Genomic DNA, 23,583 nt, shown 5'->3' with positions numbered 1-23,583 from the left:
TAATGCTACACCACTAAACAGATTCAGCATAGTACAAGCGTTCACCCCACTGAAGTAACGCAGAGACATCCGGACTATTCTCACCCTATCATAAAAGTTTTCTCAGGTTCTCAAGAAGTAGCAAGACCAATTTATGACAAAAAATATTTTTTCAAGATGTTGTAAGCCTTCCAAAATATTTTGTCAATTTCCAACTTTACCTATGTCTCTTCGAGAGGCCATAAAAAAAATAGAAATAACACCAATCAGACAATAGCTTTTATGATATATTAAGAACAAAAATGCTGAAATGTTTTTTAATTGGAGTGAATTTAATCCTTTCGCCTCATCTTTCCTTTAACAATGTCAGGCTCTGACCTCAGGTTACATTAGGTCCACTGCAACCAGAAAGTAACTTTGAATGAAGACTAGTAACAAAAAAAATTGCTCCTAGGAATTTATTAAGGTGCAGCAAGTTTGCGAATTATCTGTAACAGTCTATACCAAATTTCGTCAACTGGAAATCTTGATGTCTTCTGCATCGATCAGTGTGACAAGCACTGTATAGCGTGATCCAATAATGCTATCTCGTATTTCTGTGGGCAGAACTGCAATGGCACAGGTTTGCAGCAGGAGCGAACGTATCGTTCCCCTTCTCACTGTCACTCACTGCACAGGGCTCTTACATCTTAGGCAAATGCTCTTCATTTTCTGCATAACTCACAGAATAATCAGAACTTTCAGAGTCGCTGTCATCTCTAGTTCGTTTTTCCTTCCTTTCCCGTCGGTTTTTCCTTCAGATTTTCAAAATCAATTTCTTGTCTGCTCTGCTCCCACAGCTGTTCTTTTCGTTGTTATGTTTTCGACCAACTTAAGACTGAATTTCTGGTTGTGTCGCTTCCAAAAGGAATAACCCCAGTATTTCCCTGGGCACACTACATTTTTGAACGTATATATTCTTTCCCTACACGAATATCCACCACAGTGATAAGAAACCTCATAAGTGTGAGGGACACAAGGTGCACCACTAACATTTTTTCCTGTTACGAGGTGAAACTCGTCCTTTTTATTTGTCCCTGGGTGCCTGCTTTTATTTCATTTCAAGAATTAAGGGCTCAATGAAAAATGTAATATCTGTAAATAAATCAAAGGAGAAAAATTTAATGCCTAGTCGTCTTTTTGTCTTAAATTACGAGAAATCCACAAATGTGCATTTTACGTTACATCCTGCGTTTTAAGAATTAGCAAGTGCCTGTGACCGCTACGTATGCAAACATGCCCATGTGCACAAGGTGCTTTTCACCTGTAACAGTTTTCATTGCCCACAAACCTGTGTATAATGTGCTGTGTTTTGTCCACCATAATTCCAACATGGCATGTGGTACTAAATATGAAACATTTTTAGAATAATTTATGCTATCTTGGTTACTGAATGTTTTTCCGCAAGTAAAACACAAATCGCTCCTTCTGTGTTCTCAGTATGAGAAAATTCGGACAAATTTAAATATTTTAACATGTTTGGACGTAGTTTTTCTTATTCTTTTAATTGTCAGGAAAGTGGAGGACTTACCATACGACCTATGTCAAGAATATCCTCTATGAATTTTGCTTTGGCATTAGTAAATTGTCCTACATTCTGTTATTATATTACGAATTTTCTCGTAAAAAGGATTGTTCCCCTGTAACCTAGATTTCATCGTTCAAATGAAGAAGCGCACATCAGGCACCCTTTGCAACATTCACAATTTCGGCGATGACGTGAAACAAGATTCGGTACAGGAATGAAACGACAGGGGCGCTGCGGTAGACTTATTTATCACGAGTGGCCGACTGAGAAAGGAAAGTCGCGCGCGTGTTAGGGGTTTCACCAACACCGACTCAAAGGAAGGCCTCGGCGCTTGTTCGTGACGTCACGTCAGCTAGGCATGGCGAAGGCTAGGTCTGTTGCAAGCATACTCATAATGGTGGTGTCTCCCTCTCTGACACAGGAAAATGTGAAACTGTTTGCGGTAGTTGACCAACACACTGTTGTGAGAGATTTCTGCAATCAATTAATTGTGCAGTTCATTACACTTCTTAACAAGTAGTGTACTCCTGAACTTAAATTTCCACTTGTTTTAAGGATTGACATACAAAAACAACTTCATGGTCCAGCAGCAACAGAATTCGTGCTTCTTTACCTTATTTGTAAATCTGAGGAAGTTACGTTTGTACTGGGTTGCTTTTACAAGAAACTGTGAACATATTGGTGCTCTTCTTTAGGTATCTTGATTGACTGTTGGGTGAGGAATACATAATGTTAATGAAATATCTTGCGATTGTATACGTTGGGGGAAGGGGTGAGGGACAGAAGAAGAAACAAAAGAGAGATACTTTTTTTATCAAATAAAATTTTTTTATCTTATAAAGTTTCTCCTTTGAGTTGCAAGAGGGAAATATTTATCTTTTCTAATGTGCATGTTTAAAAAAGTTTGAGCTCAGCAGTATTTTCGATGTATGAAGCTTATTTGTTTCCTGTTTAGAATTCCTTTCGTTGAAAACGACTGTAGTCTAATGACTGGCAACAGTTGGAGATTTACACATGTAAATTAGTACACATTTCCAGTGACGATGTCAAACGAAAATAAATAAATAAATAAATAAAAGAAATGAGTTCATTGTAAGGGGGTTAGGGTAAGTTTCGATAACAAAATGGATCAAGTAAATATAGTAACTTGAATGTAAAATTTCCGAAGGTTGCAATGGGGCAAAGCATCTTCTCATACTGATCTACGTTTGTTTCGACAGGATTCAGTAATACAGAACTATGATCTTCATTTGTAGCTTTACGATAGTAAGAAAATCTTTCATCTAAACAAAACTGCAGAATCCCAAACAATACCAAACATTTTGTTCAGAAATAAGTAATTTATAGTGATAAGCACGCCCAGGCGTTTCTGCCTGCAACAGACCTGGCGTTTGCCGTGTCTAGCTGACGGCCTTCCTTTGAGTCGGTGTTGGTTTCACGCGCGCGGACCTCTGCCCGCGAGTGCGAGTTGCCGGCGGCAGCAGAGTGAGGGCTACGGAACGGGCAGTCGCGGCTGGCGGTGACAAGGCGGCCGCGGCCGCTGCTGGTTGGCGGCTGGTTCCGCCCCCCGCCGCAGCTGGCGCTGACGTGACACGACGGCAGCGCGCCGGGCCATCCGTCAGCGCGCGCTACCCCGCCCCGCCCAGCAAAAGTGGCCGCGCGCCCGCAGCAGCCACCGGTTTGCCGTCCCCTGTTCCACGCCAGACGGGTTACTGTTGCACACGAGACCGTATTTTGTAATTAATTGATGCTGAGAACCGCAACCGTTCTACATGATTTCTACACTGTTCCGGGAAGTAACCTGTTATAATGACTGAATCATGAGGGTTGGCAGAAAAAAAGAAAAATCATCTAAGCATGACTATTAGCTGTAAGCCTTGTAACTTAGGTAGAGACGTACAGTGAAGGCTGCTTTCGTCAGTCCATTAAGATACTGCTGATTTCGTGCTCAGTGACGGAGTCACTGTGTCAAACAGCCCCAAATGCCGCATATACAGAAGCGTGCAAAAATGTAACAGGATATAGAGAATGCTCCACTGAACAATTTGAGGCAGGGAACATGGGGTCGGAGAAGCCAGCTTAAGGAGACATGGAAGTAAACTTGTCTACCACACTGTCTAGCATTACTGTCTTCCAACTTATTTACAGTTAAAACGAATACAAGTTTACACGTACTGTGGTGTTTATTTACATGTACATTCTTTATTTCCTGCAGGGAAACGAGAAGGACGACCCTGATTAGTAGGAAATATTTCGTGGTCGCTGGATTGGAATGGGAGGTGTTATTCCATGGCCTGCGAGGTCACCTTTAATGACACCTGTCGTCTTTTACTACTGCATGTTACTAGTAAGATCGGCTACGCAAAATATCTCTTTATTGGTTCCCTAACTTCCAAGAATGACTCTGCAAGTAGGGGCTACGTTTGCTTGGCTGCAACAAGTACATAACACAAAATTTCTGATTAGTGGGCCACATTTATTTAAATATTAATTAATTAAACTGATAAAAAGGTGCCACCTCACACATCATATGATGATTTAATAAAATACCAATTCATATATTGGATATACAATATTCAGTCCTGCAAGGTTCGCATGAGAGCTTCTGTAAAGTTTGGAAGGTAGGAGACGAGGTACTGGCAGAAGAAAGGCTGTGAGGACGGGGCGTGAGTCGTGCTTGGGTAGCTCAGATGGTAGAGCACTTGCCCGCGATAGGCAAAGGTCTCAAGTTCGAGTCTCGGTCCAGCACACAGTTTTAATCTCCCAGGAAGTTTCATATCAGCACACAATCCGCTGCAGAGTGAAAATCTCATTCTGGAATATTCAGGGTAAATTTCATTGAAACATTGCTAAGAGGATTTTAAAGATCCTGACTAGAGAGCGGAATGGCGCTCTGGGATGTAATAACAAATAATTTAGCAATAATTCATAATTATTTTCTCATTAACAGTAACACACACACACACGGAAGGTAAAATACAGTCACTTGAGATGCTAGCGCGTACCGTACATCGACACATGGCACATTATACAGCGCAGCATCTGGACCGGGCAAGACTGCTAAATTACTGGATACGATTTTTCAAGATCGCACATACCACGTTCACACCTATTCCACATGTAAGCTCACTGGTTCATAGCGCGACTGCCTTTAACGGTCAATTTCAGAGAACAAAGTCCACTTCTAAAATTCCGTACAACTCAGAAATTTTCTAAATAAGTTTAGCAAACAAGAAAACATCTACTTCGTCATGAAACTGAGGCTTCAATTCGAACACGTGAGGTTTTACGTCAAACTGGAGCCACATGGTGTACGCAGAAACACACGTTGTGAACCAGAGTACGCAATAATAAGTCCGTGGGAATGAAACAAAATTGATCGGTAAATTAAATAAAATTTAGCACAAGTATTCCACAAAGCACACAACACATTCACACATAATATGCTATACTAACTAAAGCTGTACTTCATGTGGTGGCTAGAATGGCTCTGAGCACTATGGGACTTAACATCTGAGGTCATCAGTCCTCTAGAATTTAGAACTACTTAAACCTAACTAACCTAAGGACATCACACACATCCATGCCCGAGGCAGAATTCGAACCTGCGACCGTAGCGCAGAACCGCTCGGCCACTCTGGCCGGCCATGTGGTGGCGCGCCTGGTCCTCGCCAAGCTACAGTTGCACAAAAGATCTCATCGAATAAACTGAATATTACTGAAATTAACAGTGTTCCCTGACTGAACTAGTTGGTGCGGCATGATTATCAGTGCTACCCACCAGAGTGACTACCGAAAACTCAAACAAAGCGCTTACACATTTCAACTCAGCAAACAGAGATGCCACTCAGAGCATCCGTACTCACCGGCGTTCTAGCGAAGAGTAACCTAATCGCCTCTCCCGTCCGGGGTCCGTACACGTTGGCTGGAAGGGCTCAGAGAGCATAAGCGGTTTCTACCTGTACCAACCTCACAATGAGTTTTGACCAGTGGTCACTAATGTCTCTATGACCCAACGTAGCCGTCTTCGCAGCTCTACACAATGGTTGACTACACTGCTGTTAACATTCATAGAACCATGTAGGCCGGCCAGTGTGGCCGAGCGGTTCTAGGCGCTTCAGTCTGGAACCGCGCGGCCGCTACGGTCGCAGGTTCGAATCCTGCCTCGGGCATGGATGTGTATGATGTCCTTAGGTTAGTTAGGTTTAAGTAGTTCTAAGTTCTAGGGAGAGAAAAAGAAAACCAACATAGAGTAAGCTGTAGTAGTAACACCAAATAGTATCAACTAGGACCCACTAATTGCATACGGTGGTGGGTTGTTATGTATCATATTTTGAAGAATAAAGAATTTTAAAAAAATGTTCTAGGTGAAACATCCCCTTTTGAAAAATTATATACGACTGTGCTTAAACTGACACACAATATTTTTAGCGCAACGCAATCTGACTTTCAATAATCCCTACAAAAGAATGGCCCTGAGTAACATTAACCTATACCTTTCACAAATCACTTACCTCACAAAAATCTTCCTTACTCGAACTACTGCAATACAGCGAGCGCCACTACTGCCAGCTTAATAGTCATAATATATATAGCAGTTCATGACATCCAGTCTTACAAATTTCAAAACTCCGCCATCTCTCTCCCCACATCCACCACTGCTGGCGGCTCACCTCCAACTGCGCAACGCTACGCGCTCAGTGTTGCCAATCCCAAAATATCCAAGTCGCTAGATTCAATATCAAAAGTCGCTAGAAAGTCGCTAAAACTGATTTTACTAGGGGTGTACTGGGAAATTTCGTGCTTTGAATGGTGCAATAAGCCAGTAAGGGGGGGTGGGGAGGGGGGGAGGGTAATAAAATATTAATAAAATTTGTCTCATACGTAATTGCTATATTGTCTTAATTAAATGACGCATCGCTTGCAACAACATATATATAAAATGCGCTAACGTTTAATTAAATTTGTTATCATAACTGACGCAACACATAAATTGTTGTTTCAATCACAGTAGTCAAATATACTAGAAATATACAACTATATTTGTAACAAAAGAAAACAAGAACTCAAATTAGGTTACAAAATATATACATACCAGTATGTGAGCTATTCTTCGTCGTCACTCAGAAGATCGAATAACTCTTCTGTTTCATGCTCTGACAGAACTGTAGTTGATGTAGAGGGTTGAACGTCGCTCAAAAGATGATGTTGCAGTTCGACTGGTTTTGTCGCAAAAGAGTAACTTTTGTTCGTTCCAATAAGCTCCAATACGTCTGACGGTATGTCAAAAGATGCACAATCTTTATTTTGTTTCTTCAGCTGGTCTCTCAATATGATCAAAGCATTAACCGTCTTTAAGGTAATCTGTTACGTTGTTTAGTTTTTATAATGTTCATAGAACTGAATATTCTTTCCACTTCTGCATTTGAATGCGGTAGGCATAGAACTGTCATTGCTAGCTGTGAAATCAAAGAAAAAGGATTCTCCCCTGCGGTATTTTTATACTGCAAAACCTCACTCCAAAATCGAACAGTGTTAGTAGTGCTATTCCACCTAATCAAGCTGATATTATGCCATTCTTGCAGCATACCGTTTATGAAATCGCCACTAAAACCCAATTATTTTGCTACATCCGCTACAGCATTATTTTTATTCACTTTTAGTGTTTCTTCAACATTCAGCATTGACATTTTTTTTCAAGATCGTCACGTTACTTGGCAGTCTTTGTTGAATTTCTTTTATGAGTTTCAGACTAAACTGAACGCATCTCTTCTTCAAATAAACTTTATTTTCTTCAGACAAACTTGACTCAGACAATTTCTGTTCAAACATAAAGCCAAGGTTCGGATTTGCGTACATACATTCGCATGGAACTGGTGTTGTCAACAAATCAACAGTTGGAAAAACTATGTTTTGTCCGAGTGACTGCATGAGAAATACAAGTGTATCTAGTAATTTAGTGGGGTCATTGTCTTCTTCTTCAAAAGCTTTTATAGCTATTTGTACGTCTTTTAAAGCATGTTTAAGGTAAAACATGTAAAGATGGTTTGAGTCGTCACAGTACATCTTCTACAAAAGATCGGCAGTGTAACAATTGTCTTGAACCATGGCAAGTGAAAAATGTAGCTTTAGTTCTTCCCAGTGCTCCAGAATTCTTCGTGTTGCTGGTTCAGTTGAAAGCCAACGTGTTGCACAGATCTTCAAAATTTTTAGTGGCTGTTGTCTCATAAACCTTTTTATATTTCTCTTGTCTTTTGGGTGAAATGGAGAACCCATTGTAGGTTTCCCGTACAAGAAACTCTATGTTTCTAGGTATGGTATTCACTGAGGCGTGCGAAACTGCAACCTGAAGAGAGTGACAAATGCAACGGATCAATACCAAATGCTTCAAACCATATTCTCTCTTGAGTTGTTCCAAAAGGCCATTGTTTATTCCAACCATTGTAGAAGCATTATCTGTGCCAATTCCTACCACATTAGCGATTGGAAGTTTGAGATCTTTCAAAGAATTCACAAGAACAGCAGCCAGATTTCTTGCATCTGCAGTTTCTACTACAGCGTGTTTGAGAAATGCTGGTCTAATGGTTTGGTTGTTTACACTATAGTACCGTATAACGATACCTAGCATTTTAGATATTGATTCATCTATTAGTACACTGTATTTTTGGTTACCTATATCTTCAGCCAATGATTGTGTAAAATATGGAGCCAAAACTTCAGTTATAATGTTAGTGCACTTTGTGCGATGTAATTGCATGTTTTTAGGGCCCTCATCACCGGAAAACACCTTCTTGCACAGTATTCCTAAATGATCTACAGCTAAAATAGAACAATGCTCAGCAATAAATAAAGAAAGGGCGCCTTACGCTCTGCTTGCTATTCTAACTGTAGTTTTCGGAACAATTTTCACAGGTAATGTGGTTTGCATTCTTTTAATCAATTTTTTGTTTATGCTTAATAGTTTTCGAATGCTTTCTAATATCACACAATTTAGTATAAAACTCTGTTGCACATGCTTGACATCTTGCCTTGGATAAGTCTCCAACGACTGGTTTCAGCCACCCAGTGAATTCAGGTTCTGCTTCCCACGCAGCCCGATAATTTTGAGCGTACTGCTTCTTCTTCTGTGGTAAATCCATTATGTAAGCCACCACAACATAAGTTTCACCAATTTATAATCACTGAAAATACATTAAAACTCAGGCGAACTAGAGGTCATGAAACAAACTACTCACTCGGTTGCCGGCCGCGGTGGTCTAGCGGTTCTGGCGCTGCATTCCAGAACCGCGGGACTGCTACGGTCGCAGGTTCGAATCCTGCCTCGGGCATGGGTGTGTGTGATGTCCTTAGGTTAGTTAGGTTTAAGTAGTTCTAAGTTCTTGGGGACTTATGACCTAAGAGTTGAGTCCCATAGTGCTCAGAACCATTTGAACTCACTCGGTAACTCGATATCAGTCCTATTGTTCACTGTTTAAAACGTAACAATGTCTGAGATACCCCCACCGAATTGTTCTTGCCTTACCACTGCGCATGTGGTAATAATTTAACTGCGAGTTAACATTTCGAAAAATTAGAGGTTGCTGGACAGAAATGTATTTTATTATACTTAATATTACGTATGTTTTTTTTGTCAATTCGAAAAATAAAGGGAGTTCAAAAGTTGAAGAATTATAGATCGAATCGCTATCGATGATAACAGGCTAGCGGGTAATGAATAATGAATTGTTCTATAGTCAAGGTTTTCTTACTCTGTAGGCAATTCCCACATTCAGGTTTACTAAATGCTGAACAATGCTACATGAGCTGCAAAGATCTTAATTTAACTTAGTACATCTAGAACAAAGTCAGTGTAGTACCCATTCCATAGTTAAAATCTTAGTTTTTTTTAATGAAAATACTGGCCCAAAACAGTTTTCATTTGTACTTCAAAAGTCGTCAGCACTCCAAAAGTCGTCAGATAAGTCGCTAATTAATTTTTGTCGCTAAAAAGTTTTTTTTTGTCGCTAAGACGAAGGCAAAAGTCGCCATTTCTAGCGACAAAGTCGCTAAATTGGCAACACTGTACGCGCTGTTAACATCCAGCTGCCCAACACTACAATGGCAGACAACAATGCAAACTAGCCACAGACTGCACACAGCACAGCCAGTGATTTTCATACAGAGCGCTACGTGGCGTTACCAATAAGAAAACCTAAACAGCCTACTTACATAGGGAACTGATGACCGCAGATGTTAAATCACATACTGCTCAGAGCCATTTGAACCATTTTGAACCATGTAGCGGCTCACAGGGAGCCGTTACAACCTGACTTGAATCCACCGGATTAGTTCCTATGGGGATATCTAAAGTCACTTGTGTATCAGACGCCAGTTTCACGTTAACAAAAATGCTACAGCATATGGAGAAGATGGAATTCGTTGCCAGACGTTTAGCTACTTGTCATGTGATTCGAAATACAACGAGGGATATTTGCCAGAGTGCATCAGAATCTTGTTCTCCGATGCCATGCCTGCATTGAGTTTGACGGCCGTCAGTTTCAGCACAATTGTAGGATACGGTACATGATGATGATGTCTGGTTTGTGGGGCGCTCAACTGCAGGGTCATCAGCTCCCGTACAAAATCCAAATTTTTACACAGTCCAATTTGTACAAAATCTAATCGAGCCACTGTCATGAATGTTGGTGATGATGAGGACAACACAAACACCCACTCCCCGGGCAGAGAAAATCCCCAACGCGGCCGGGTATCGAACACGGGACCCCTTAATCCAGGGGCAGCAACGTTAGCCACTAGACCACGAGCTGCGGGAGGATACAGTAAAAATGGCACGTTCATTGTGTCAGTGATGGTATTTGCAGTTAATTGCAACTAAAGTAAATAAAAAAGTATACGGTACTGTGATTTTATTCCAATTATCTTCTTAAGCTGACTTCTCCGTCCCCATTTTCCCTACGTCAAAAGTGTTCAGTGGAGCATCCTCCATGTCCTCTTAAATTTTCGCACGCCCTTACGGATATATATATATATATGGGGTGTTACAAAAAGGTACGGCCAAACTTTCAGGAAACATTCCTCTTACACAAAGAAAGAAAATATGTTATGTGGACATGTGTCCGGAAACGCTTACTTTCCATGTTAGAGCTCATTTTATTACTTCTCTTCAAATCACATTAATCATGGAATGGAAACACACAGCAACAGAACGTACCAGCGTGACTTCAAACACTTTGTTACAGCAAATGTTCAAAATGTCCTCCGTTAGCGAGGATACATGCATCCACCCTCCGTCGCATGGAATCCGTGATGCGCTGATGCAGCCCTGGAGAATGGCGTATTGTATCACAGCCATCCACAATACGAGCACGAAGAGTCTCTACATTTGGTACCGGGATTGCGTAGACAAGAGCTTTCAAATGCCCCCATAAATGAAAGTCAAGAGGGTTGAGGTCAGGAGAGCGTGGAGGCCATGGAATTGGTCCGCCTCTACCAATCCATCGGTCACCGAATCTGCTGTTGAGAAGCGTACGAACACTTCGACTGAAATGTGCAGGAGCTCCATCGTGAATGAACCACATGTTGTGTCGTACTTGTAAAGGCACATGTTCTAGCAGCACAGGTAGAGTATCCCGTATGAAATCATGATAACGTGCTCCATTGAGCGTAGGTAGAAGAAACTAAAATGAGCTCTGACATGGAAATTAAGCGTTTCCGGACACATGTCCACATTACATCTTTTCTTTATTTGTGTGTGAGAAATGTTTCCTGAAAGTTTGGCCGTACCTTTTTGTAACTCCCTCATATATATATATATATATATATATATATATATATATATATATATATATATATATATATATATAGGGTGGTCCATTGATAGTGACCGGGCCAAATATCTCACGAAATAAGCATCAAACGAAAAAACTACAAAGAGCGAAACTCGTCTAGCTTGGAGGGGGAAACCAGATGACGCTATGGTTGGCCCGCTAGATGGCACTTCCATAGGTTAAACTGATATCAACTGTGTTTTTTTAATAGGACCCCCCATTTTTTATTACATATTCGTGTAGTACGTAAATAAATATGAATGTTTTAGTTGCACCACTTTTTTCGCTTTGTGATAGATGGCGCTGTAATAGTCACAAACGTATAAGTACGTGGTATCACGTAACATTCCCCAAGTGTGGACGTTATTTGCTTCGTGATACATTACCCGTGTTAAAATGGACCGTTTACCAATTGAGGAAAAGGTCGATATCGTGTTGATGTGTGGCTATTGTGATCAAAATTCCCAACGGGCGTGTGCTATGTATGCTACTCGGTATCCTGGACGACATCATCCAAGTGTCCGGACCGTTCGCCGGATAGTTACATTATTTAAGGAAACAGGAAATGTTCAGACACATGTGAAACGTCAACCACGACCTGCAACAAATGATGATGCCCAAGTAGGTGTTTTAGCTGCTGTCGCGGCTAATCCGTCTTGCATCCCGCCTGGAAGGCGGCGCGTGGATCTGCTCCTGCAAACTGAAGGGTAGGCCGAATGAAGAAAGCGAGTAGGAGCAGAAGGGGACAAGTACTTCGGTACTGCGATTAAAATATTAGTTGTTTACTATAGGCAAAAACAAGTTAATAAATGGTTACATAAACTCGCGTACATCCCGTCGCGAGTAGTATAACGTCTCAATAGCAAGTCAACACACACTGTAGTTCAAGCATTGTTCCAGGCCGTCTGGTCCCGATGCAATGGGCAGAATCTGGAGCGGAGTTCGTAGGTCTCAACAGCGCCTGCTAGAGGGCGCTGTCGTCGGTGTCTCGTAGTGGTGCCAACTTAACGTGGCATCGTAGCTATCGATACCACAATCCGCACATCAGTAGCAGGCAAACTGCGCGAGAATCGGGAATCTCAAAAACGTCGGTGTTGAGAATGCTACATCAACATCGATTGCACCCGTACCATATTTCAGTGCACCAGGAATTGCATGGCGACGACTCTGAACGTCGTGTGCAGTTCTGCCACAGGGCACAAGAGAAATTACGGGACGATGACAGATTTTTCGCACGCGTTCTATTTAGCGACGAAGCGTCATTCACCAACAGCGGTAACGTAAACCAGCATAATATGCAATATTGGGCAACGGAAAATCCACGATGGCTGCGACAAGTGGAACATCAGCGACCTTGGCGGTTTAATGTATGGTGCGGCATTATGGGAGGAAGGATAACTGGCCCCCATTTTATCGGTGGCAATCTAAATGGTGCAATGAATGCTGATTTCCTACGTAATGTTCTACCGATGTTACTTCAAGCTGTTTCACTGCATGACAGAAAGGCGATGTACTTCAAACATGATGGATGTCCGGCACATAGCTCGCGTACGGTTGAAGCGGTATTGAATAGCATATCTCATGACAGGTGGCTTGGTCGTCGAAGCACCATACCATGGCCCGCACGTTCACCGGATCTGACGTCCCCGGATTTCTATCTGTGGGGAAAGTTGAAGGATATTTGCCATCGTGAGCCACCGAAAACGCCTGACAACATGCGTCAACGCATTGTCAATGCATGTGCGAACATTACGGAACGCGAACTACTAGCTCTTGAGAGGAATGTCGTTACACGTATTGCCAAATGCATTGAGGTTGACGGACATCATTTTGAGCATTTATTGCATTAATGTGGTATTTACACGTAATCACGCTGTAACAGCATGCGTTCTCAGAAATGATAAGTTCACAAAGGTACATGTATCGCATTGGAACAACCGAAATAAGATGTTCAAATGAACCTACGCTCTGTATTTAAAAAACTTACCTGTTACCAACTGTTCGTCTAAAATTGTGAGCCATATGTTTGTAACTATTACAGCGCCATCTATCTCAAAGCGAAAAACGTGATCCAACTAGAACATTCATACTTCTTTACGAACTACACGAACATGTAATAAAAATGGGGGTTCCTATTTAAAAGGAACGCAGTATATATCCGTTTGACCTATGGCAGCGCCATCTAGCGGGCCAACATAGCGCCATATGGTTTCCCCCTTCAAGCTAGACAAGTTTCGTTCTTTGTAGTTTTTTCGTTTGACTCTTATTTCGTGAGACATTTGGCCTGGTCACGATCAATGGACCACACACACACACACACACACACACACACACACACAAACACACACACACACACACACACACACACACACACACACACATATATATATATATATATATACAGGGTGTCGCAGCTATCTTGTCCACCCAAAATATCTCTGGAACAATAACAGCTATTGGAAAACGACTTTCAGCGGTATCAATGTAGGGCTGGAGCCCATGAATGTACATATTTGGAAACATTCTAAAACGAAAGCATATGTGTTTTTTAACATAAACCTATGTTTTTTTAAATGGACCTCCTATATTTTTTCTTCAGCAATCCATAGCATGACAAAGTAAATACACAATGGCGTTGATTGCATCGCAATATTCCCATTACATCCCGAGATATTGAGACGCGAAGTTGACGCTTGAAACACTCGACATGCGCTGCTAGCGCACGTCCTGAGGCTCAGGCGTGAACCCCATGCTGCCCGTAATCGCGATGTGATTGACATGTGTAATCACACCTCCATACTTATCAAGAGGTCCGAAACGAATAATACGGTCTGGTGCCATCAACTCTCATAGGCACATAATGGTTTCCCTCTTGCACGTTTTACGTATCTACGTACACAATATGAAACAATACCGATCGGTGTACACCCGTCAGGTTGTCTTATTTATCCTGCACACCCAAAATAAGGTTTATCTAATGCGTTATATGACCCATTGTGCCCGTCGCGCAGGGCCTGGCTCTACCTAGCAAGTGTCCAACGTAGTTTCCACTACTGGCACAGCTACCACTTCGCCTTGTTTATGATTTGCGACCCATGCAAACTCCTGTACTCCACCACCCTCCGAGCATCCCATTTGTTGTTGCTTTGGCGTGCAGTACACCGCTTGCCAGTGTAGTCGTGCATCGGAGTAATCCAGTGACGGCACGGAAGTAGTACACATTGTGAATAAACGTTGTGTTGTGGAACTTATACTGTACAGTATAATGTACACACATGAAGATATGGTAGAAATGCTGCTGATCTATGGAGAATGTACGTTGACGGGATATACGTTATGAGATTGCTTGTTTGTTGATAGTACTGTTAGTGAACATTATGATTATTAAGTTAATTAGTCTGTTTTCTACCCTACTCTACAAACCTGTACTGTACCCTGTTGTAGGTGGACGAAATGCTGTTCAGGCAGAACGACTGTACAGAAGACGATTCCCTGACAAGCCAACGCCTTCGCGCCGGATTTTTGGCCGTCTCACATCTCGTCTACGTGAAACGGGAAGCTTAAATCCAAGACCTCGACATCGTCCTAGAACACGCACAGATGAACGTGCTGAAGCTGCTGTGCTCGCTACCATAGCTCGCCACGTCAAATTGAACGTGAAGTTGGTGTGTCGAAATCAAGTGCACAGCGTATTCTTAAACGTCATAAATTTCATCCTTACCATGTTCATTTACACCAGGATCTTCATGGAAATGACTTCCACAATACGGTAACATTTCGTCGGTGGGCTCAGCAAAAACTTCTGACTAATCCAATTTTTTTTGCAGATGTTCTCTTTACCGACGAGGCATCATTCTCCAACAAAGGAATTGTCAATATGAGGAATATGCATTATTGGTCCGCAGACAATCCAAAATGGCTCCGTCAGGTAGAGCATCAACGTCCGTGGAAAGTTAATATTTGGTGTGGGAATATTGGAGATACCATTATCGGACCTTTCTTTATAAATGGCATCCAAAATGTCAGACAATACTCCAGACTTATACGACACAATCTTCCTGTTCTCTTGGACACCGTACCTCTGAACCGGAGAGTGGTCATGTGGTATCAGCATGACGGATGCCCTGCACATAACGCCTTACGAGCACGACGACTTCTGAGCCATAAGTTCCCTGGTAGGTGGATTGGACGAGGTGGCCCAGTTAGGTGGCCTGCCCGATCTCCGGACCTTACACCGCTGGATTATTTTCTTTGGGGAGCAGTGAAGTATGCTGTTTACCAACATGATCCAACAACACCAGAGGACATGAAGCAACGCATTATTGATGCTTGTGCAGCCATCAAAGAGGAAACAGTAGCACGAAGTAGGTCATTCTTCATCCGCAGAGTGACCGTATGTATGCAAGCTAATGGGCGTCACTTTGAGCATGAGATGTGAACGCTATGTTTAGTATGTAGTGCTGGTATCACAGTGGAAGTTTCTACAAAGGACCATTTTACCCAGTGATGATAAGAAACATTTCTTTGCAACAATTTGTCATTTAACGCATTAGATAAACATAACATTGATAATTATGTGATAATAAAACTAATTGGTTAAACATGTTACATTCATCTTCTATGTCCTACCTGAACTTCCCAAATCAAAACATTTTTACCTAAACAACGGTAAAACTTTTAGTCCACTTGCTCATTTCACTAAAACCATCAACATGAATTTTACTATTACGAGTGAATGATTAACTGTCACTTGCGCTAGATCTACAGTAAAGTAAAGTTTTAACGTTGAACGGCATTACCTTTTTAGTAACGGATTAACGATAAGCGAAGTTAACTTTGTGACTAACGTTGCGGTACACAGATATGTTACAGAACCGCATCACCCCTAGCCTATGGGATAAATATCTGCTGGAATGTACGACGTTAATGCAGGATGGCAGCAGACCTTATTATTCGTTTCGGACCTCTTGATAAGTACATAAGTGTGATTACTCATGTCAATCACATCACGATTACGGGCAGCATGGGGTTCACGCCTGAGCCTCAGGACGTGCGCTAGCAGCGCATGTCGAGTGTTTCAATCGTCAACTTCGCGTCTTAATATCTCGGGATGTAATGGGAATATTGCGATGCAATCAACGCCATTGTGTATGTGCTTTGTCATGCTATGGATTTCCGAAGAAAAAATATAGGAGGTCCATTTAAAAAACATAAGTTTGTGTTAAAAAACACATATGCTTTCGTTTTAGAATGTTTCCAAATATGTACATTCATGGGTCCCAGCCCTACATTGATACCGGTGAAAGTCGTTTTCCAATAGCTGTTATTGTTCCAGAGATATTTTGGGTGGACAAGATAGCTGGGACACCCTATATATACTACTGGCCATTAAAATTGCTACACCACGAAGATGACGTGCTGCAGACGCGAAATTTAACCGACAGGAAGAAGATGCTGTGATATGCAAATGATTAGCTTTTCAGAGCATTCACACAAGGTTGGCACCGGTGGCGACACCTACAACGTGCTGACATAAGGAAAGTTTCCAAAAGACTTCTCATACACAAACAGCAGTTGACCGGTGTTGCCTGGTGAAACGTTGTTATGATGCCTCGTGTAAGGAGGAGAAATGCGTACCATCACGTTTCCGACTTTGATAAAGGTCGGATTGTAGCCTATCGCGACTGCGGTTTATCGTATCGCGACATTGCTGCTCGCGTTGGTCGAGATCCAATGACTGTTAGCAGAATATGGAATCTGTGGGTTCAGGAGGGTAATACGGAACGCCGTACTGGATCCCAACGCCCTCGTATCACTAGCAGTCGAGTGACAGGCATCTTATCCGCATGGCTGTAACGGATCTTGCAGCCACTGTGGTGTAACGACGTGTTAGGTTTCGTTTGATATATGACCATGTGCAGACTTCGTCACCTACGTCAGTTACAACCCACTTCAAAAATGATTCATATTCTTTTTAAATTGTCATAGAATGGTTCTTGAACGAAACTGTAAAACATCAGTTGAGTCGTGTGCAGAGAATTACATCACTTGGGCCAATTGGTTTTCGTAACTTTTTTCGAATTTAAATTTCGTTTGTTTCTCCTCAGAAAATTATATCGACACACGTTATCTTGACCTAATCGATATCAGAATCACACATTAAATAAACTTTTTAGATTCAAAGTGTTGGCCAACGCTGTCTGAATCAATAATCTTGTCAAATATATTATTAATCCGTTCACATAACTCTTCATAAATAAATCTTCAAGACACGTGTTTAAACTTTAGTAGCATACACTATTTTATTAGCTTCCTACACATACAGATGTGAACTTGAGCGTTGACAGACAGTGACTAACATCTCAATAAGATTAAGCTCTGTATGATCTCATTGTTGTACAAAAAGAGTATAAAAATTCATTTTTAATTTTTAGAAACACGACGCAACAACTCGGTTCCAGGATCTTCTGTTGCTCCTTGGCTGTCGACCCGCGACGTATAGCGGCCAGCAATTTCCTCTCTGGTCGCGGCAACGAAGATGCTGTCCCCGTTCGTTGCGCCGATCTCTCCGTACATGAAACACATAAAAAAATACAAAACTTTTAGATAATTCACATTTATTACAAATAATAAGAAAACACATAAACAAAAACTAAATTAAACTTATAGTCACCTGCAAACTGGGCTGACTTGGTGGATGGGTGACGTTTAATTTCGTCCCACTACACCACGTCTCGATCCCTGAGTCAACAGATGGGGACGTTTGCAAGACAACAACCATCTGAACGAACAGTTCGACGACGTTTGTAGCAGCATGGACTATCAGCTCGGAGACCATGGCTACGGTTACCCTTGACGCTCCATCAGTGATAGGGGCGCCTGCGATGGTGTACTCAACGACGAACCTGGGTGCACGAATGGCAAAACGTTATTTTTTCGGATGAATCCAGGTTCTGTTTACAGCATCATGATGGTCGCATACGTGTGTCGCGACATCGTGGTGAACGCACATTGGAAGCGTGTCTTTGCCATCGCCATACTGGCGTATCAGCCGGCGTGATGGTATGGGGTGGCATTGGTTACACGTCTCGGTCACCTCTTGTTCGCATTGACGGCACTTAGAACAGTGGACGTTACGTTTCAGATGCGTTGCGACCCGTGGCTCTACCCTTCATTCGATCCCTACGAGCCGACCGGAGTGGCCGAGCGGTTCTAGGCGCTACAATCTGAAGTAGTTCTAAGTTCTAGGGGACTGATCACCTCCGAAGTTAAGTCCCATAGTGCTCAGAGCCATTTGAACCATTTTTTTTATCCCTGCGAAACCCTACATTTCAGCAGGATAATGCACGACCGCATGTTGCTGGTTCTGTACGGACCTTTCTGGATAAAGAAAATGTTCGACTGCTGCCCTGGTCAGCACATTCTCCAGATCTCTCACCAATTGAAAACGTCTGGTCAATGGTGGCGGAGCAACTGGCTCGTCACTATAACCCCGTCACTACTCTTGATGAACAGTGGTATCGTGTTGAAGCTGCATGGGCAGCTGTACTTGTACACGCCGTCCAAGCTCTGTTTGACACAATGCCCAGGCGTATCAAGGCAGTTATTACGGCCAGAGGCAGTTGTTCTGGGTACTGATTTTTCAGGATCTATGCACCCAAATTGCGTGGAAATGTAATCACATGTCAGTTCTAGTATAACATATTTGTCGAATGAATACCCGTTTATCGTCTGCATTTCTTCTTGGTGTAGCAGTTTTAATGGTAAGTAGTATATATATAATATATATATATATATATATATATATATATATATATATATATATATATATATCAGCCGTCCTATGTAGTTTTATGTTTTCCGCATACGTTAGCCCAAGAAGAGTTGACTCGTCACTGCTGTCCGAAGGGGAAGCGCACATACAAGCGAACCTCCACCGAGCTGTGCCGCCATCTGTGTGCGTTTGTGTCCGGGTTCCGCTCTGATAAGGTCACGTGGCCGTCTGTTTGTAGTTCGAGTCAGGTCTTACACTCAAACAGATAACAACTGCTTTGTTCTCCAGCTAAGACTACAACTATATGACTCTGATCTATAGGTAGATACACCGCAACACAGCTGAAGCCCGAAAGCTGTATTCACAACGTTTTCCAACGCGGCTTTTTCCTTCTGCGTTCGTTTTTAGACGTACAGGGATGCGTTTAAGAAAGGACGGAGCCCTCCAGGTACAATGTGTCGTGAAATACCAAACCGCAACGCACCCGATGTTGCCCGGGACGTTATTGTTTAGGAGCACATCCCACGCACTGTAAGCGTAGCTCAAATGAAAATAACGCATACGTACAATGTTGCATAAACGAAAGTGTTATAGAACTATCGCATTCAGGTTGCAGTATTATATGTAGCTACAATAATAATATATAGTCATTATCATTAATGTTATGAAAGTCATTAGATCTCGTCCAGTAATACATGCTACTTATCGTAATTAGGGCAAATAATAGCTGCAGCGGACCTGGGAACATCGAGGTGATCGGTACCAATAATCCGAGAAGAACGAAAATGTCATCCCTTTAAGCTGCACCTACGTCATTAGCTATATAGAAACGATTTCCAAAATCGGGTATCGTTCTACATACTTCTCGTAAATAAAATATCCGTAAATCCGGATTTCGTCAGGCAGATTTTATGGGGAAATGAAAGCTATTTCACCAATAACGCCACTGTCAACAGACACAGTCTACATTACTGGACTCCCGCAAATCCTCACTGGTTACTACCGGATCACATGCAGGCGCACTTGGTGGTTACGGTATGCTGCGGCATTCTAGGAGATCACATCGTTGCACCAGTCTGTTTGGCTCTCAAACTAACTGGCCGGCTGTATTTCAGTTCGTACAGAATGAGCTGAAGCTTGAGCATCTCCAAGAAGACAGCCGACATCAGTTAGCTGTGAGGCACTGGTTTCAGCACGATGTTACACCACCCCGTTATTGTAGAGAGGTAAGGGAATGTCTCAACTATGTGTACCCCGAACGGTGAATAGGTCGTGGTGGTTGTATTCGATGGCCAGCAATATCGCCTGATTTAACGCCCTTGGATTTTTTCTTATGGGGTTATATGAAAGCCAGGGTTTAGGGAACGGAACCGGAAAATGCAGATGTGTTAGCAAAATGAATATGTCAAGCTTGTCCTTCAGTATCAGTAGAAATGTTAAAGAGTGTCCATGCTAATACCGAGGGGTGCTTAAATCAATGCGTTCAACAAGGTGGACGTGAATTTGAACATTTGTATTATGAAGAATGCAGTTATAAAGATCTGTCAGTCTATAACATAGGTTTAAAGGAACATCATTTATGATATTCATTATGTTCGTTGTTCTTTATTGCAGTCAAGGATATGATAGCATTTATGTAATGTTCCCAACTGTGAAGCACGAAATGATGCATTATGCTTTGTTAATAAATTAGCTGTCATATGTTGATATGTATTGAAACAGATAATTAGTATGTTTTGGCCCTTGTGCGTAATACTTTGGTCAGGGACAATCATTCTTCTACACAGACATCTTTCTCCAGCCCAGGAATCGAACCATAAAGCCTTCCTACAACGAGAAAAATTTTTAGCGACCATCTGCAGGACCAGTTATAGCTGTAAGTATTTGTTTTCAAGCGCTGGTCTTGCGTTTAACAGGATATCCTCTCTGTCACCTTTACGGTTCTGCTTAGGCAGGTAATGAAATCTCCGGAATACATTTGTAAAAGTAACGAATTTAAGTGATTAACATTGCAAGACCACAGATTAACGTAAGCTACAGCAAATGCGAAACCCTGGTACATAAACAATCAGTGTATTCGCCAGAATGTTGAGCGCAAGTACGCAAACACGCATGCATTGTGTAGTACAGGTGCCGGATGTCAGTTTATGTGATGGAGTTTAATCTCGGGAATGCATTTGTAAAAGTAGCGAATTTAAGTGATTAACATTGAAAGACCACAGATTATCGTAAGCCACAGCAAATGCGAAACCGTCGTACGTAACAATCAGTGTAGCCGCCAGAATGTTGAGCGCAAATATGCAAACAAGCATGCATTGTGTAGTACAGGTGCCGGATGTCAGTTTGTGTGATGGAGTTCCTTGCCTGTTGTTCTTGGTCGGGTCAATACAGGGACGGTTAATGCTGTTTGTGGTGACGCTGGTGTTATCGTCTGATGATTTCTCACATGTGCTCGATTGGAGACAAATTTGGCTATCGGGCAGGCCATGGCAACTTGTCGATACTCTGTACAGCAATTGTAAATATCAATGAAATTCACCGACAGCTGTGTAACTCAGACATTATTTTACTTTATTTTGACTACCAGTTTCGGCATACCACTATGCTATCTTCAGGACCCATATGCATGTCTCAAAATAAAACATATTGTCATATAGTGCCTTATATCCCTGGAAGTCGTGAATACAAACAGTTTCACAAGTGCTTCATTCGAAGACTTACTATCAAGTCTTCCAATGAAGCACTTGTGAAACTGTTTGAATCCAAGACATCCAGGGATATATTGCACTATATAACAATATTGTCTATTTTGAGAGGTACATGTGATACCTGAATATGGCGTAGTGGAATGCCGAAACTGGCAGTCAAAGTAAAATAAAGTAACATCTCAGTTACACAGCTGTTGGTGAATTTAATTGATACTGACAATTACTTAACCGGCTGATGTCCCCTGTCCATGATGGATCAACAGAGAACTCAGTACAGCATGTTAGATTACGACAGCGGTAGGTGCGCAAACATTAACCTGTAGGAAAACATCCCCTAGAATGCTGTTCATGAATGACAGCACAACAGGTCGAATAACCAGACAGACGTACAAATTCGCAGTCAGGGTGCGCGCAATAATACGAGAGTGCTCCTGCTGCCATACGATACCGCACCCCAGGCCATACCTCAGGGAGTAGGATCAGTGTGTCTAGCGCACACACAGGTTAGTTGCAGGTCCTCAACGGGCCTCCTTCTAACCAACACGCTACCATCACAGGCACCGAGAGAGAACCAGCTTTCGTCAGACGTCACAACAGATCTCCATCCTGCCCTCCGTTAGCCCCCGCTTGACTCCCCTGAAGTCGCAAGTGGCGGTGGTTTTGGGTCAGTGGAATGCACGATATAGGGCATCTGGCTCAGAGCCGACCTTGAAGTAACCGATTTGTTACACTTTGCTGGGTCACTGCGATGCCAACCGCTGCTCAGATTGCTGCTGCAGATGCAATACGATACTGCAGGTCCATTTGCCGAACACGATGGTCTTCCTTCTCGGCAATGCCACATTGCCGTCCGGAGCACGGTCTTCTTGCGACAGTATATTCTCAAGACCACAACTGCCAGCAATCATCTACAGTGCCTACATTCTTGCGAAACCTTTCTGCAGTATCGTAGAAGGAACATCTAGTTTCTCGTAGCCCTATTACATCACCTCGTTCAAACTCATTGGGATGTTGATAATGACGTCTTTGTTGCCTTAAAGGCATTCCTGACTAACAGCACCTCACAACGTCCAATATCAAAGGCAACTAGCGCTCACAAGCGTCACACAGTGTCCTTAAAGCAAACCTGATTTGCGACTTCATAGTGGCACAACCAGCACCAATCATATGCGACTGGCGCGAAATTTGAATAGACACCATCTTTCAGATGCAGAAACACGCCTACCAACTTTAGTTTATGTCGCGCAGCTCCTCCTTGGTGTACAGACTTTTTTCCCGTCAGTGCATTCTTTTACTCGCTGTTTCTGTGGAGAACCTACTCTTTCCTTATCCTGTCAGTCCACTAAATTTCAACATTCGTCTGTAGCTCACATCTCAAATGCTTGAATCCTCCCCTGTTCCGGTTTCCCAAAGCCCATGTTTCGCTATAGAGATTTTTGCACTCCAAACGTACATTCTCAGAAATTTCTTCCTTAAATAAGGCCCGTTTTTGATACTAGTAGACTTCTCTTGGCCAGGAACGCCTTACTTGCTAGTGCTACTCTGTTCTTTGTGTCCTCCTCGCTACGTCACTCACGGGTTAGTTTGCTGCCTAGGTAGCAGAGTTCAACCTCGTCTACTTCTTGATTCCCCAATCTGGTCTTCGCTGTTCTCATTTCTGCTACTTCTCGTTACTTCTGTCTTTCTTCAATATAGCAAACAGCCCCAAACGCTGTTTATAGAGGCCCT

This window comes from Schistocerca piceifrons, chromosome 3 (genome assembly GCF_021461385.2).
Source record: "Schistocerca piceifrons isolate TAMUIC-IGC-003096 chromosome 3, iqSchPice1.1, whole genome shotgun sequence".
Taxonomy (NCBI): Eukaryota; Metazoa; Arthropoda; class Insecta; order Orthoptera; family Acrididae; genus Schistocerca; species Schistocerca piceifrons.
The sequence above is the reverse complement of the archived record's forward strand: the minus strand, read 5'-3'. Positions refer to the sequence as shown.